At 36.5% G+C, this 17,770-nt stretch overlaps 1 protein-coding gene across 5 annotated transcripts in view; it reads right to left on the reverse strand.

Moving 5' to 3' along the window:
- Positions 1–17,770, reverse strand: part of ZNF521 (zinc finger protein 521) — a 289,814-nt gene that overhangs the window by 268,237 nt on the left and 3,807 nt on the right. Inside the window, exon 1 of one of the 5 annotated variants that reach the window (XM_055368820.2) lies at positions 14,508–15,329. The exons of the other annotated variants lie outside the window; for them this stretch is intronic. The gene's annotated coding sequence lies outside the window, so the exon portion shown is untranslated. Of the gene's footprint in view, positions 1–14,507; positions 15,330–17,770 lie in introns of those variants that run through there. 5 annotated transcript variants of the gene reach the window in all.

Here is a 17,770-nt window from a genome sequence, read left to right on the forward strand (position 1 = left end):
TACTTTTAATAACATAAAACCCCAATAAATTTAAAATACTTGTTTCAAAAGGTGCACACAGCCTTCTCCTAAAAGAAAATATGGTAAGGAACCACAAAGAATGTGACAGGGCAGCAGGGGAAAGAGATGACACAAGGGTGAAATGGGTACACAAACTCAAAATCACCTACGCTAATAAAGAAAGAAAAAAGTGCCCTGCTGAAGCTTTTTCTAGATGAAGGGCTTAAAGTAAAATACCCAGAGTCTTTTTGTAACCTTGTTGTTTTTATTTTGTTTTGCTTTGGCATGAGCCTTTCTTCTTGCCAGATTTGAAATGCCTCACTCTTCCAACTACCCTGATGCCTTCAGATTCAACAATGACACATTTGAATCTCATATAGTCTCTAACTTCCTGCAAAAAGAAACAAAACCAGCTTCTGTAGTTCCATGCTCAATCTTAAACCAAGCCTCAAGGACTCCCTTCTTCCATTTTACATAAGAAAGATACTACACACAAATATTTTTAATATCCAGCTAATCAAGCACTAATTTCTCGATAGTAAAGCAACTTTAAAACTGCTAAAAAAAAATCCACTCTGGAGGAAAACAAATTATTTGAAAACATTTATGTGTAGTCTTTAGTACATAATGACCAGGTATACTGAAAACTGCTTCTCAGACAAGACAGCTACAATAAGAAATAAAACCAATTTTTGAACCTAGGATTTAGACATTTGGACATTTGCGAAAGAATCTGGCTCCTCTTTACTAAATAAGTCTATGTAGTCTTAGTAGCACAGTTAGAAAGCATTAGTTTCCCCAAGCAAAGAAAAATCTGCGGCTAAATGCCTTTGTATTAACGATATCATACTAATACTTACACCAACTGTTTGTATTTTTTCATCCATTTTAGACAGTGCCAGTCAAATTGCAACATTTCTGAATTGGACACCTAAAGTTAACTATCTCAACAATTGCTGAGGCATTAGCTTAGGGGGAAAGTGTTTTGTTTGAATCAGGAAACACTGGCTTGCTGCAATGTAGCAATACTCACTTTCACATTTTGAGAAGGTAAACCCCAACCTCATTCACAAAAATCAATACAATATTATCATTCAATTCTCTTTACTAGTGACTTTGGACTTGCTTTTTTCTTTTTTTTTTCTTTTTTTTAATTTAGGAAATTCCTCTCCTTAACTGCAATCATATATTTGAAAGACAAGGACAATTGGATTTGTCTAAAGTTTGTCAAAATTAATCAAAACATTTTGGGCATTTAATATTCCACTAAACAGATTTATTTCACCCAGGAACATGAAAAAATGTTGGGTTTTTTCTTTCTTTTTCCCCTTCAGCAGCTCCAAATGGCTGTCAAACTGGGAATCAAACTGCCATTAAAAAGAAAAATAATTTGAAAACAAATGAAAACAGATTTTTTTCTTTTCTAAGTGGAAAAGTCCACATTTGTAAGAAATGATCCCACTTAGGAAGATAAGAAAGCATTTTCAAAACAACTGCCTTGGTAACATGATGACTCAGGAAAAGAGAAATTTTAAAAAAAGAAAAATCCTATAACATAAGGCACAAATTTGTATAATGAAAGATCACAGCAAAAAAAAACACGAGGCTGTGATTTATACCTTATGAGCTATTATAAACTACAAGAAAATTTATGTATAATTGAAAAAAAGGAATTCATTGTGTCTTCCCCTAGTTGGTCTAATAAATTTTAAAATACATACAACCCTAAATGTCGAAGGTTCCTTCATCCTGATAAACAAAACAAGAAAAGCCACACAACCAAAAATAAACTATAAAAATAGATCATTATTGATTTAGTTCCATTTCTGTAACACTTTCCTTAAGGAATTTGAAACAAAGATAATATAAGGGCATCATTTGTTTTAAATTTTTTAACTGCACTTTTCATTTCCTAGGACACAAAATAATTCCTTAGGTGTCCATATGAGTCTAATGTTTTTCTTTAGTTTTAATACAATCTCTCCAAAAGCCCGGTTTTAAAAATGTACTTTTTCCTACAGAATGACCACCTCACCAAATGTGCATTCAATCTGCATGTATCTGCAGACAAGTAATAAAGACACGAGTGCCATTAGCATAATCAATACACAATTTACAGAGCTACCCAGATAGAACTAAAAGTGAACGTGTACGCCATTATCATAGTAACTATAAATTAATAGTTGTTCGTGGAAATGTGTTCCCACTTATATTGTCTCAATCTCGACTTGTCAGGATAATGTGACCACATATTATATATTTGTATAGTATTTATGTATATAATGTAGCATATACATATACAAATCTATACATATGTATATATACATATATACTAGAGTAGTATATATTTTATCGTATAATGCTATATGTAAACATATTTTCAAATGATTATTTCCAGATAATCTCCAAATATGCATAAAGCAATATCAACTAAATCAATCACACATAGGAGGAAATGGCTGATAAACACCTATATTTATTTGTTTTGCTTTTTTACTATGTAGTTTAATAAGCATGTAGTTTAATAAGGACACTCTCTCTCTCTCTCTCTCTCTCTATATATATATATATATAGATAGATAGATAGATAGATATGTAAATATATACGGGGAGGGAGCATATTCTCAGAGGGTGGGCAGAAGGGCCAGGGCTCATCTTATTTTTAAAAGAGAATAATAAGGAAAATAATCTGGTCAATTCCGCTGTTGCTGTTTGTATTTTTTTAAAATCCAACACATTTGAAACCTTACATTTAGCCAACACTACCCAAAAAAAAAGTACATTCTGTCTCTGAAATACCATCTCTAGGATGTCAGAATTGGAGTAATTTTTTTCAGAAACAGTGACAGGTCATGCCCAATTGCCTCCACAGAAGGTATCAATGCCACACCAGTCCTTGGGACAACCTATCCCTGCAATGGGTATGTCCATCTTTCACAGCCATGAAGAAAAACTGTATCAAATGTAATATATTTCAAACAAAAGAAAACAGGGATAACTTCAGGATGGTAAAGTGCCTTAATCTGCCAGTGGGAAATATGAATTTGTTTCTCCTCTATCTGCTTCATGGTGTGTTTAATACAGCCAGTGTGGTATCACCAGGGGCTAGTCAGCCCAAAGCCAGGTGCACTGCTATAGTCTTTGCAGGCACAACCATCACTCACTTCTTCCCAGAAGTCAAGCTGGTGGGCTCCACCCAAGCAAATCTCCTGACCTTTGAGTAACAGCACGGAGAAGAAAGACCTCTGAAAGTCTACTCAACCTCTACAAGGCAGTAGTTCCAAGATTTCACCAGCAATGAAGAAAACACTCCAGCACCCCCTTGCCACCACCACTAAAATATCTCCCAGATCAGCTTCCAGAGGCATTCAATTTTTTTTTTTAATCAGAAGACAAAGCCTTTAATTACACAATTAGAGATTTGTTAGGATTCCACTGCTTTTAATGCTCTCTATCATACTTTTTCTTGGAGAAGTAACTTTCTCTTAGGGGCAGGAGAGTAGAAAAGGAGAGGGAACTCAGATCTAAATGCCTAAAGTCAAAAGGAACATCAGAGGAGAGATCTGGTGGCCAGTGGATTAATTATTTCTACATCTTGATTTGGTTTATGACGAGTCTTGGCTTCTTCATTTGAAAAGTATGGGATGAAAGATGCCCACTTTCAAGTTCTTTTTCTGTTTCAGCCATACTAACTGGATGGGCCCAGTGTATGTGACTCAGTTTTCTCACCTATAAAATGAGAGCAATGGTAACTGACAAAGGATACATTTAAAGCCAAAGGAAGACACAGTGTCTTTTGAAACGTTAAACAGGTGCCCACACATAAGGTATTTGTCAAAAATCGTGAACTCAACTCTCCTCCAGCTCCATTACCCGCCTGTTATTGTAGATAATGGTTACTAAGAGTTGAATATAAAAATTCACACAATTCCTCTTAGGCTTTCTCCAGAAGGGGAAATATTTTCTTCTCTACACAAAAAGGCAAAGCAGCCACAATACTGAGTGCCACCCCTAGAGACTTTGCAAACGAGGTAAACATAAAGAGGATAAAACATGCAGGCCTCCCCAGCTTCCCAGAGAACTTCATCCAGAATAGAAAGCTATTACCAGTTAGTGATTTGCTAAGAGCCAGACATCCATTAAGCACCTTATGTTTGTTTCTTAATATGACAGTCCTGCAAGGTCTATTCCTAACATTTTACTGGTAAGAAAACTGAGGTTTAGTAAGATTCAATAACATGTAGCTTGTTAATAGTGTGCAGGATTCAAACGCAGGTCCACCAGGTAGCGGGTCCCTTGTGTCTACTCATTGTGACATGCCGATTGTGCACACAGGACCAAAGCACTGAGACATTCCACTGCTCAGACTAGAATAAGGAAGGTGACGCTCTCAGCGCAGTGAGCCTGTAATTTTTGCTTTCAGAGAAAGTCTGAGAGGGTTGGAAAAGTCACTTTTCCTCCCATCACCTAAAATGTGTATAGCCATGAAAGGTAATTCCTAGAATTATAAATGAAGAGACTGAGACTCCTCCCTAGTCTGTCACAAAGTCATCGTGTGACCTGGAATACGTAACTTAAGGTCTTTGGGTCTTGGAGACAGCAAGTGGGTCATCTCTAGGGTCTTCCCTGCTCTAAACTCTCATGATCTGTATCCTCTCCTGTCCTCAAAACACTCTGTACCTCGCCTAACCAGATGTCCATCCCCAGCCCTGGCTGACCTTTCGAGAAACTAAACTAGCACCCGCACCCAATACCCTTTTAAAAGTGTCTTCCAGAATATCTATATTAAGCGATCCCAAAGTGAAATTTCCTTTGTCACTTTCTATCATTTAAAGATATTCCACTCATTAAAAGTGGCCTCTCTCAATCCTCTTGGCTCTCCCCACTCTGATTTTCATTACTAATTCTCTCACTTCATTTAGCATTAAGGTTGAAGAAAAAAGTATAAATGGCTATTTGAAAGTCATCTGATTGGATATATTAAGGTTTTAGACTTTGTCGGTATAGAAAGACAACTTTATGACAGTTTACATTTAGTTAAAGTTAAAAGAAAAGATAGTGTCTATGAAGAGTATCACCGGAGAAGTAAATGCCAAGGTCAACCAGCGAGCGCGGACAGAGGCTGGGATTCTAAAGCCCAAAGGGCCAGCAGAGTCAAGCAATCTGGAAGTGGGGCCCAGGTGATTTCACGAACTGAAGAGAGAGAGTAAGACTTGTGATTGAACAAGCAAGGGAAGTTAAGGGGAAATTAAAACAACCTGAACAGTTAGGATTTACTGCAGAAAGAATAAAGAAGAAACCAAGAGGAAAGCAATGTCAATCTGCCCCAAAATAAGGTCTCAAATAAAATTAAAGCACCGGCTAGACACAGCCAGGCATGGATGGGAGTTAACCACCAGTCAGCAGACCATTCCTGTATTCTCCTTCCACATTCAATCTCTATACCCACATGTGCTTCTAGACAACACAGAATCTCCCTCTGAAGCCAAGAAGAAAATGCTTGTAGACAAATTTACTGATGACTGAGGTGATGCAGAAAATCATCCCCTCGTTCCACTAATTCTTTTGTAAACCCAAGCCCAGATTTATCTTTTTAATTTAAGGATTATTAATACATCTGCTATGATTAAACTTTCATAATGATATGTGAATTATTTGTCTCCAGTTCCTCTCCCAAGAACAATTAGACTACCTTTGTAAATTAGCACTGGCCCTTTTGCAAAGAACCTAAAAGATACCAACCCGACTTACCAAAAAAAGATGGCAGAGGTGTTAAAATTAATTAGCTTCACTTTATGCTTCCATTATCTTTTAATTGGAATTTCTGCAGTAATTTTTCTTTCTTAATTCTATCTACGTTGGCAAAGCAAAGTTAGATTTTGGACTGGATCAATGCGTTGGCCAGGGTGAAGGTGCCTGTCGTGGCAGACTGAACTCGGCAAAGACTTTGTGAGAATCCCTCTAGCCCCCCCAAAACTGGCTTCAGAAAGGGCTATGTGCTACCACACAGGTACGTAAAAATTCCCAATCTTCAACCACAGCAAGAAGGAACTTTGTAGAATAGAAAAGAGTTGTATGCTATGGGGTGTACAAAAGTGAGAAAACCTTTGAGAGTAAAAAGAAACATTTACCAGGCACTTCATATCTACCAGACACTATTCTAAGAGCTTACGCTAATTAACTCTTAATTCTCACAAGAGCTCTTTGAATTAGGTACTAGTAGGACCCTCATTTACAGATGGAGAAACTGTAGTACAAGGTGATTTAATAACTTGCCCAAGGTCAATCAGATTAGAATTTCAACCCAGAGAGTCTAGTTTAACACCCATGTTCTTAACCACTACACTATACTTCCCCCATTTAATAAATGTTTGCTAAGCACCTACTATATTCCCAGAAATATTCTGCGAGGTTGGGGACACAAAGATGGAGGTGGGGGAACAAGACATTGCAGCCAGTGTAATGGGGAACACAGAACGAAAAGAAAGATTAGGAAAAAAATCCTTTCTATAATATGTCAGACACAAGATCTATTAGTTACAAGGGAAAACGCTGACAATACCAAAAATAAAAATTTGGAAGTTCTGCATGGCAAAAGAGAAAAAACTACCACCCATAAAGTCAAAAGGCAAACTGGGGAAAATATTTGCAACACATAAGTCAGGCAAAGAGCTAATTTTCTTAATAATATGAGCTGCTCTTTCAAACCAGAAGATAAAAAACCCAAGGAAATAAAAAGGCAATTCACAGAAAAATAAATACAAATAGTTTATAAACAATTGAAATGATGCTCAATCTACCTCATAATTACAGCAATGCTAATTAAAATGTCAATTAAATACCAGTTTGTTTTTTCACAAGTCGCATTAGTAAGGATGAAGTATTTAAACACAGGCACTCTCTAACCCTGCTGCCAACTGCAGTGTGAACTGGTCTTACTTCTTTGGAGGGCACACTGGCGGTATCCATTAAAATTTTAAATGCACATTATCTTTAACCAGCAATTCCATTTTTAGGAATTGATCCCATGTATATAAAATCATACATATCAGCAAGAATGTATGCATGCTTCCTGCAACACAGATAAGTAACTAAAAAGAAACACCCTGATGACCAGCAGCTGGGGATGGACTAGACAACAGCCCATCGTACAATGGATACTGCAAAGTCATTAGAATAAAGGGGAGAGATCATAGGTGCTTACATGGAAGGGCTGCTAGGAAATACATTTAGGAAGGAGGACAACATAGAGACCTCTCGCTTTTGTTTGGGGAAAAGAAAAAACACCATATATATACATCGTAATTTAAGATTGGCCCAGTTAGCTCCCTGGGTACATTACCCCAGCTAGCTATACTCACTGTCTCTGTCTAACCATGGAACAGATATTTAAGGAATAGTTGGAAGGGGCAACATATAATCGGCCGTCCAGAGTACCGATGCATCTCACTCTGACCTTTCTTACAGAATTACGTGGATGGTTAGGGGTTGAATTCAAACAACCTCTCATAGACTTTTGTGTGTGTGTGTGTGTGTGTGTAAACTACAGTTAAGAATAAAGACAATAGAAAAGGCATAGGAAATGTGAGTTGAAAGTGGAAAAAAGTGCTAGTAGACATATTACTGTTTTCATAATCTTTCACAGCTTTTCTACATTTTTTTGTTTTTTTTGTTTTTTTTTTTTAAGTTTTGAGATGGGGTCTCACTCTGTCACCCAGGTTGGAGTGCAGTGGCGTGATCTCGACTCACTGCAACCTCCACCTCCCAGGCTCAAGTGATCTTCCCACCTCAGCCTCCCAAGTAGCTGGGGGCCACAGGCATGTGCCACCACGCCAGCTAATTTCTTATATTTTGGTAAAGATGGGGATTCACCATGTTGCCCAGGCCTGTCTCGAACTCCTGAGCTCAGGCGATCCCCCCACCTCGGTCTCCCAAAATCCTAGGATTACAGGTGTGAGCCATTGCGCCCAGTCATTTTCTTTTTAATTACAGAATATACTAATGAATTGTTGATGCACTATCACAGTTTAGTATTTACTAACCTCCTTGATGTGAAAACTGTGCTAAGAATTTGCAAAGATCATAAGCAGAAACATAATTAGATGACTAACATATATTTTCCTAAATAGCTAAGACATAAAATAGAGAACAGTTGTTAAATTGTCTCACAATTCCAGAATGAGTGAGTTGATCAAGTATTTAGAGAGCATTCTAAGGATTAAAACAAACCCAGATATTTGAAAGTTAATAGACTTAGGTAATGGAAAACTCAATGAATGTAGCTGTAGGTAGTTTACTTAGAATGGGAAAACCAGGCCCACAATTAAAATATGGCCAGAACTTGCACAGAAGTTAGCCATGTGCCAATGACACAAAAGGAATACCGTTTGTGTGAACTGAAAGAACACTATTGTTGTAAAACTAAGTAAAATCTAAAGTTAACATTATGAGAGACACAAAGAGGCATATAATATGTCTTCATAGACTGTTAGTTCCATGAAACCCATGAGCAGTTGGGTCTGACTGGTTCCATATTGTCTCCCTAGAACCTGACACATACTTGGTGCTCAATAAAAAATCCTTTAGAATGCATGACCATGTTCAGTATCTTTCATTCGAAAACATATGAAACTTCAGGAGTTGCTTGAAAGCGCTTCCTCGAGAATCCTTCCCTGACCTCACTGATATCGCTGTTAAATAGTCTCATTAACATCGGTGCTGTCCCTTCACAGGAATGGAAATTACTAGCATCTTGTTTATTTAATATGTTTCCACTGCTTGATCATAACTCTACCAGGATATAGACAATATGTCTCCTTCATAGCATTCTCAACTGCTAGCACTCTTAGACTGCTAAATGACTGGTAAAACACAGTAAATATTTGTTAATTAATCAACTGGCTGAATTAATGCATTTGTTTGTGTGTCTACATTTGTTTGTCTACATTGTAGGTTACGGGGATTCAAAGAAAAGGGACACCAAACTGTTCTCAAAAGGCTTATAGAGAAACCAGGAAATGAAGTGCCACAACTTCATTGACATATGGGGTATAAGGGAATAACAGAGATGGGTCACTTTAAGTTAGGTGGGTCGGAAAAAGCCTCTCACAAGATGTGAGATGAAAACAATATTCCAGCCTTTATCATTACAACACCGACTTGAAAATCCACAATCTAAGCCTAGAAGAGATTCAAAGTGAAGCCATGGACATCACTAAAGGTTTGGGACATGCTGCTGCAGGAAAAGAATACCAGCATTTGGGCAAATAGATGAACATGAATTGAAGGTGGCTAGTCAAACTAAATTAAAATGCTGTCTTTAAAGCAACACACTTTGGCAGGTTGTGGTGGCTCACGCCTGTAATTCCAGCACTTTGGGAGGCCAAGGCGTGTGGACCACTTGAGGTCAAGAGTTTGAGACCAGCCTAGCCAACATGATGAAACCCTGTCTCTACTAAAAATACAAAAATTAGCCAAGCGTGATGGTGCGCACCTATACTCTCAGCTACTAGGGAGGCTGAGGTGAGAGAATCGCTTGAACCCAGGCAGTGGAGGTTGCAGGGAGCCAAGATAGCACCACTACACTCCAGGCTGTGTGACAGAGTGAGATTCCATCTCGAAAAAATAATAATAAATAAACAAATAAATAACAAAATCAAACAACACACTTTGACCTTGGCTCAAATGTTTTGGACGGCCAAAGGTAAATGGGGTGTCTTGATAAGAAATCACAGTGGAAAGTAAGGCTGTCCAAACTGCGTTTGGAAATTTTGGCCAGTCTTTGATTTTGTTCCATCAGCTATAACTCAGTCAAGTTCACAATTTGAAAGTATGTTTGCCCCATTAATATGAATTATTGATCAACTTGTAAGAATCACAATTTCTCAACATAAGAATTCTAGGATGTTGGAGCTACAAGGGAACTCAGAAGTCACTGAGACCTTTTTTTTGACTGTTAAGAAATGAAGTGATACTGATTCCACTGAAGTTTATTGAGCACTTAGTATAGGGCAGGCAACTGGCTAAGGACTCTCCCGGCCTAGGGACACAGGGACAAAGACAGAGATAAAAAGCCACCATAGAGGTCTGCCAGCCCATCACACTCATACTGGGTTTTAAATATGCAAATCAGCAAGTATAAAAAACAGCTACATTTAACAGGAGCTATAAAATGGTGTTATTATCTTGTAATGGTTTTATTTTGAAGATTAAAAATTTGGTATAATGATGCAATAGTTATGTAAATGACCTATATGATGTTGGAGGAGGCAAAAGGGATTTCATGTTGATCATCTTTTTCTTCGGTCAGTTACAATCCACCATCACCATTCATTCCAGTGCTCACATCTTTGAACACGAAGACCATCAAGACACCCAATATCATTATCCTTAAATTGTCTCACTTAAGATCCATGATTCAGTAAAAGTTTATTTCAAAGCATTCACCTATCTCTCAGGGGAAAAACAGTCAAACCTGCACACTATGGACTTTTTAGTACCGACTTGCTGCATTCCCTAGTGTTCTACGCCTGCACATTTAATGGAATAAGTTCCTTGCAACTTCTTTCACCTCAATTTTGTATAGCAGGGATTCCTAACTGAAGTTTAGTTTTGCTGTTTTTTAATATGAACATCATACACATTCTCCAAGAACCTCCAATTATCTTAAAGGATGCCTTAAATTCTTTAAACAATTTAGAAAATTAATTAGCTTCACCATTGCACGATTAACTTTCAAAAATGTTATCCAGAACTTTTAGGAGGGGTAAAAGATATTGCAAACATCACTGACCTAAGTACAAAAGAGTGGGAAGTAAAAGTTCTATATATTGTGCTTAGTTGTTTCAGTTCAAGTGGACATATTTCCCTTTAGATTATAAGAGAAAACAAAGCTAGCAATTCTTAAAAAGTATAGTTCATCAAACTTTCGGTCCCAAAAATGTTTTTGAGACTCATTTTGTCTAACTGCTTCATCTGACCCAACTCACAGAAAAAGTTAACATACCATACACATGTACGTCCTTCTCCTCACCTGCAGAGCTTTCTTCCAGAAACTAAAAAGCAATGGAAAGTATGTAGACTCTCATCCAGTTTTCTAGACTATAAGCTCCATAAGAGCAAGGCTTATATATCTGTTTGGTTCACAGCTGAATCCTCAGAACTTAGTACAGTGCCTGGGATAAGACGGGCATCAAAAACCAAAACACAACAAAACAAAAACCCCCAGAACTTGTTAAATGATGAATAAGCTTCCTCATTTTAGTGACAGAAAGTCTAAATCCTAGAGTACAGAGGGTAAATGGCTTGCCAAAACACACAGCAAATCAGAGTATGCCCCCATGCTCTTCCTGCTCTTCAACCATTTCCCTACAAGCACTAGTATCCAAGTCACAATACTTATGACCATAACTAACTGTTTGTTTTTATTTTCAACTCTTTCCAGGAATTAATATGCACTCCCTTGAGCCCACAGTTCTTCTTAACCCTTGCCTCATGTCTGCAAAACATCATACAACTTTGCAAGTTGCACACTGACAACCCCAAACCCCCCTATGTATAGGAACTTCAGACTCCATACATCAGCATTCAAGCAATGATTCTGTTTTGGCTTCATTAGTACTTGGTAGATCAATTAGATCAATGTTTGTGAAGACTTTACAGCCTTTTTCCTTTTCTTTTCTTTTTTTTTTTTTTTTTTTGAGACGGAGTTTCACTCTGTCGCCCAGGCTGGAGGCTGGAGTGCAGTGGAGCCATCTTGGCTCACTGAAAGCTCCGCCTCCCAGGTTCCCGCCATTCTCCTGCCTCAGCCTCCCCAGTAGCTGGGACTACAGGCGCCCGTCACCACGCCCGGCTAATTTTTTGTATTTTTAGTAGAGACGGGGTTTCACCGTGTTAGCCAGGATGGTCTCAATCTCCTGACCTCGTGATCAGCCCGCCTCGGCCTCCCAAAGTGCTGGGATTACAGGCATGAGCCACCGCGCCCGGCCTTCCTTTTCTTAATGTATAAAAGTAATCAATGAAAGACAAAAGGTGCTGATAGTGGTGATAAAAAGCATATGTCTGATAAACTTAACACAACTGACAACCTAAATCATTAGGAATGCTGAAAGCAATTAATATGTAGTCTTATTCAAGCACTAACTGGACCTAATCTGGCTCTATTGTGAAAGATAAGAATATTAGCTAAGAACATGTATGAAATGCTGGAAATCGTTTCTTGAAGTCAATATAAAGTTTAAAGCACAGTGATATTTTTTAGATTCCAGGTCACAGAAACTCCTATAATATAGCAAGTTATAGTTTACTGTGTGGACTGTTCACCTCACTACAGGTTTCAACAAATGTATTTTGTATGAATATATGGAACTGTCTGTAATCAATGAGGATTTTGTCCCTATCAGGTAAATAAGTTTCCATCTTGACATATCATATCCTTCACAGTATACTGATGGGATAATAAATTTTGAGAAAAAGCCAATCATAAAATGGAAAGAGAAGGTAATAATCAGTGAAATAATGAGACTCAATGATACGCTGATTTTAATTTCAAAAAGGAAATCTTATTCTTTGACGCCAATTTTAATTGGAAAAAAATCCAATTTTTCCCTTAAAACATTATTAACACTTATATGGACTTACTAAACAAAGTGCATTTCCTATAGAAGGTTTAGAGTATGTTTCCGTGTATATAGATTATGTATGTGTGTGTCTCACAATATGTTGTGATAACTGAGGGACGTAAACTCTTGGGTTTCACATATACAAAAAAATTATCATAACCAAAATATCAAAATATAAATCCAACAAACTGCACTATTATGAAAACAAATATTCTGAATGTCAGTCACTTGACCTTGCTCAGATTGGGAGAGCTATGATCATGCGGGAATAGTATATATGCTTTCGAAACCAAATCATCTTTATTTAAAAATAAGATTCAAAATGAACACGTACCTAACACATACACACATAAAAATGACAGACATACACATTTTTTTTCTTTTCAGGATTTTTCAAAGCATTTACTATCCCATAGAATTAAAAGAGATGCTGCCCCAAAATAATAATTTTTAAACTTAATCTTTTTTTAAAAAGTGTTCTAAGAAAGGGGAGTTTTTACACAGTCATATTGGAATCTAAATTTGTCTAATGACCAAATTATAAACCTCTGCAATCTGACAACTAGAGTAGAAATACTAACTATAGTATGTGCTGCCATAATAATGATACCCACAAGATCAGCCCAGTGCTTGTAGCTGTGGCAGGGTCCCCAGACAGCAGGATAACTGCTGCTTGATCATTATCCCTGCTAAAACTGAAGCTACTGAAGTTTTAAAGAATTCATATCTTACTGAATTTCTTTCATCTCTAATAATTACTAAACTGGCATAATTACTTATACTAGAGGTGGAATGTGATGCATGCTAAAAGCCCAAGGTGCCTAAAATTAAAGTTTTTTATTAAAAAAAAAAAAAGCTGCGATTCTACTTAGTTTTCAAAGATTTATCTTGTGTCGGGCTTTTTATGCCAGGAGTTGCATAATTATTTAAACCATTTAAAAGCTTTCCTTACACTATTTGATTAATACTATAACAGAGCTATTTAAATTTACTAATGTTAACTTTAATGTTTAAGTTTTAATTGCTTTGTAATAACACTGTTGCAGAACATATTTTAAATCAGACAAGTACGCTTTCACTACAACAAACAAGGTATATGCAATCCTAGCACCATGTAGTCCCCAAACAAAAAACAGGAACATTTCAGATTTAATTGAAATGTGATTAGAAAGTTGCATGCATCTCCCCCACCCCTAGAACTAACTTTAACCTTTGATAGCACAACAGGAGTCAATGAAGAAAAAAATTAAATACATCTGGGAAAATACTTAGCTACAGGTTTGATGTGGAATATCAGCCTTTGTATCAAAATCTCATTCAATTCAAAAGCATTCTTTCACATCTTACTTAATGATAATATTTACATTTTTAATGATGCAGACAGCTGCTAAAATATACAAATATTGCAAGTCTTAAAATCACTTTCTCTCTTAAAATTAACTGAAAAACTGAACATAGTATCCATTAAATCCAGCCATGAGGAATGTATTCTGTGGCAACAGAATTAATGACAGTAAACCAGCAATGTGAATCCTGACAGATGAATTAATAAAACACATTAATAGGAAAAAGAGACCCTTCATAAAATTCTTAATTGATCTTAGTAGGCCTATTCTTTTCTACTATCAAAACCTCTTTCTTCTTATGACATGCTTTAACATCAAAATGAAAACTCAAGCAAGTATACTTAATAATATGCTTCAACTTATGTCAACAAGTATTTAACTAGAATTTACCAGACTAACGAGCCCTCACAAACAGACTCCTTTAAAAATAGAGGGAGGCAGGTACAAATGTTCCTCTAAGGTGAAAAGAAGTCTCCTACAAATATGCTACGAGTCTTGCACTAGACCAAATAAGCAAGTACAGAGAACTAAGTATAATTACCGGAAGCAAAAAGTTGAAAAATTCTGTCATCACTGTTAGACGTCACTGCTGTCAGTAAGGATAACTACAGTGGTTTTTAAAGGATATGGAAATACTCTGGCAAAACAAAAAAGAAAAATTATTAACAGCTTGCTTTATAAAAGGCTGCTTGCTAATCTCAAATCCCTTTGTAATTTCATTTTTACATGTATGCTTTTATGTTCAGTATCCTATTTTTTGTCCTTTTTTGGCTGGATGAATAAAAGACAACAATCCACTCATGCATAAAACAGATGTTTTTGTTTTTAAGGCCAAGTGGAATCTTATGAATTTGTGTGCCCTCACTTTAAGAAGATGCTGCCAGAAGTGCTGAAATCGTGAAACCGGCGTTTTGGAAGAGACTCACTGGACCATCAGTTCTGGAACTTTGACTAGCACTCATGGGATCCTTGCCAACTGTAATTGCTGTTTTTGTTTATGTCGGATTGTCTACTGATTGGACTATAATCAATTTAATGACTTCAACATCTAGTCAGTATAATTTAAAGGTGGTAGACGGAAGAAACAGTCACTGGTTGATAGATGAATAGAAGAACATTTGCAAGTGTCTGAAGGAGTATGGATGTCAAACACTGTTTGAGTTTCTGCAGTGTTTCCAATAATCAGGCTTTTTAGCATACAAGTCCAAAAGTAAAGCATACATTTCTGTATGCCAATTAGTATTTTTGCCTGTACAATCATGAAAAGAAATCTCTCTAATTTGTGTGTGTATGTATCTTTTCTTATTTTTTTAAAAACTTACCTTAGGTTAAAATCTAATCATGAAAAAAGGGAGTCACAACCTATCTAAAAATAATTTTGAGGGAAAGCCATATTGCAATTCTTAAAAGCAAAGCACTGCACTGTCTTAAAACAATTACCTTTACACACAAAATTGGGGGCTTTTTTTTTCTAATTATGTCATCATTTCCAAAATCAAATCTCAATCTTTACTGATGAGTTTTTTTTTGTTTAAGAAATGAAACATATGAAATATAAGAAAAACACTTTTTTTTGGTTATACTTCACATGTCTACCCATAAGTATATATATTTTGACTTTGAAAATAAGAGAAAAAATGTGTTTAAATAAGGACTGCAGAGTTTAATGTTTCTATTAAATTTCAGGGCCAGTACAAGCTCCCTGAGGTGGCTTTTCTAACACCTACAATTTTTAGAGCTTTTCCACTAGAGAATACAGCCTAATACACAGGTTTTCTTACTTTCAAAAGGTTTCAGGCTTAAAATCCATTGCCTTTACATTCAAATTCTATAGTTTACATTTCTTCTTTAAATTGCAGACTAAGTTTCGCCACTCTATTATATTTCTAAATAAATTACTCTACTCAAAAATAAAATAAAATAAACCTTCCTAAGTACAAAAGAAGGTAAATGGGGGAAAGGTCAATCACAAGTGTGATAACTTCAAAATGTGCCAAGTTACAAAGGGTTAGCTACTGTGACGGCCAAGTTAAACAAGGCACTTCTGGGGCTCTCTTTCTCCCTGGTTCCCACCACTCCTCTCCAGAGGTCCCTGGTATGGGTTTATGAACATCTGAGGGTTCAGATATCCTAATTGTGTCTTGTGTTTAACTTGGCCATTTAAAGGACTAAGTGCTCCCCTCTCTCCTTCCCAGCTTTATAACTTGGCTCTTACTGAATATATCACACCTTTATATAGTGGACCACTTTTTCCTTTTTACAGTGCTTTTTGGAGTAAATTTCAAAAAAAAGATTGTTTGTTATTAGGTAAAATGGCCGAGAAACTTCCATCAGAGAGGCACCACAAGAAAGAGAATAAATAGCCAGCAAGAAAAATAGAAATAGGTCACAATTGACCAATTTGATGCAACTGATTTGCTGCCTCTAAAAATAAGCTGACAGGAGAACTATTTTGAGTCAGGTAATCTACTCAAGTACCATGTCTACTCTCAGGAATTGAGACAAATATCCAAATAATATAAATGGGGCAGAAAGAGTGACTCATTTAATTGTCTGTCCATCCATGCCTCTAATAACTGGCTTCAATTCTCTGTTTCATTAAATAGAAGGGGTTATCCTGAAGATTCGTACCATAAGGACAGAATAAGTTTCTCGACTTTGTATGTGGGCTGATAGAATTTTGATGCTAGGGCTGTGAGAGGCAGGAGAGGTAAAGGAGTTCCATGTTTCAAAATATATTTCCAGCTTTTACAAATAGAAAAGTGAATCTTTTCGGTGTTTAACAGGTTTAATGTACTTTAGAGGGGGTAAATAGACCAACCAGGACCTGCTCCACTGAAGCTAGAAATATGGTACCTACTCTCAGGAGATGGGTTCTTAGGACAATTACACTGAAGTTTCCTACAAACAAAAAACCCACCATACTTTTTCAAGTAAACATAATTATTCCTTCAGGGTACTAAATTATGAGAATTCACACAATAAATTCAACTGTTAATAGAAATGTCCTGGTAGTCTGTATTTTTAAGCATTTGGTTGAAAATAAAGACTCCAAACCTAACTGACATTGTGTCTTAATGTTTTTATCTGCCTTACGTAACTGACTTTCCTGAGATACAAGTTTCAAATTATATCAAATTGACAGTCATGTCAGCAATATCTTTTACATCTTGTTGGTTAAAGTACTAGTATGCATGTAAGACAGAAGTTGGAAATTCAGTGCAGAACTTCATGTTTTATTTAGAAGGGCCTATTGCATTTTCATGGTTTCCAATGCCTCCTTCGAGTTGGCTATAATCTACATGGTTTTGAAATACTGTCACTCATCTAATAAAATCAGACTTTTTATCTTTTAATTGCAAACCTATTAATCAGTTATTCATAAATGAAGAAACACAACAGGACTGCCTTTCTATACCTGCTGATAGCAAAGTGTTGTTCACTGCATATTACTACTAATATGATACCAGAACACAGGTCATAATAACACCTCCCTGGCTTTTCTATGATCCAAGTGTGACCTTCTGAATGATATAATGGACAATCCGCATACTCAGAACACTCCTACAACACGTTTTGAAAAATTGGAGACCCTTCCAAGAAGACATAGGGAAATCAAAATACTGAAGAGAAGGCTAGGTATTTAACAAGAGCCACCCAGAATGCCCTTCCTCTTCTTCAAAACCGCTACTAATATCAAAATGATTCGTTTGGTATAGCTCATCTACATATGAATTTTTCAAGGCATACCCTGAAGAAAAACAATCCGCTCTTCAGTGAGGACTGTACTATTTTTATTCCTGT

The sequence above is a fragment of the Gorilla gorilla genome, chromosome 17, assembly GCF_029281585.2.
Source record: "Gorilla gorilla gorilla isolate KB3781 chromosome 17, NHGRI_mGorGor1-v2.1_pri, whole genome shotgun sequence".
Classification (NCBI taxonomy): domain Eukaryota; kingdom Metazoa; phylum Chordata; class Mammalia; order Primates; family Hominidae; genus Gorilla; species Gorilla gorilla.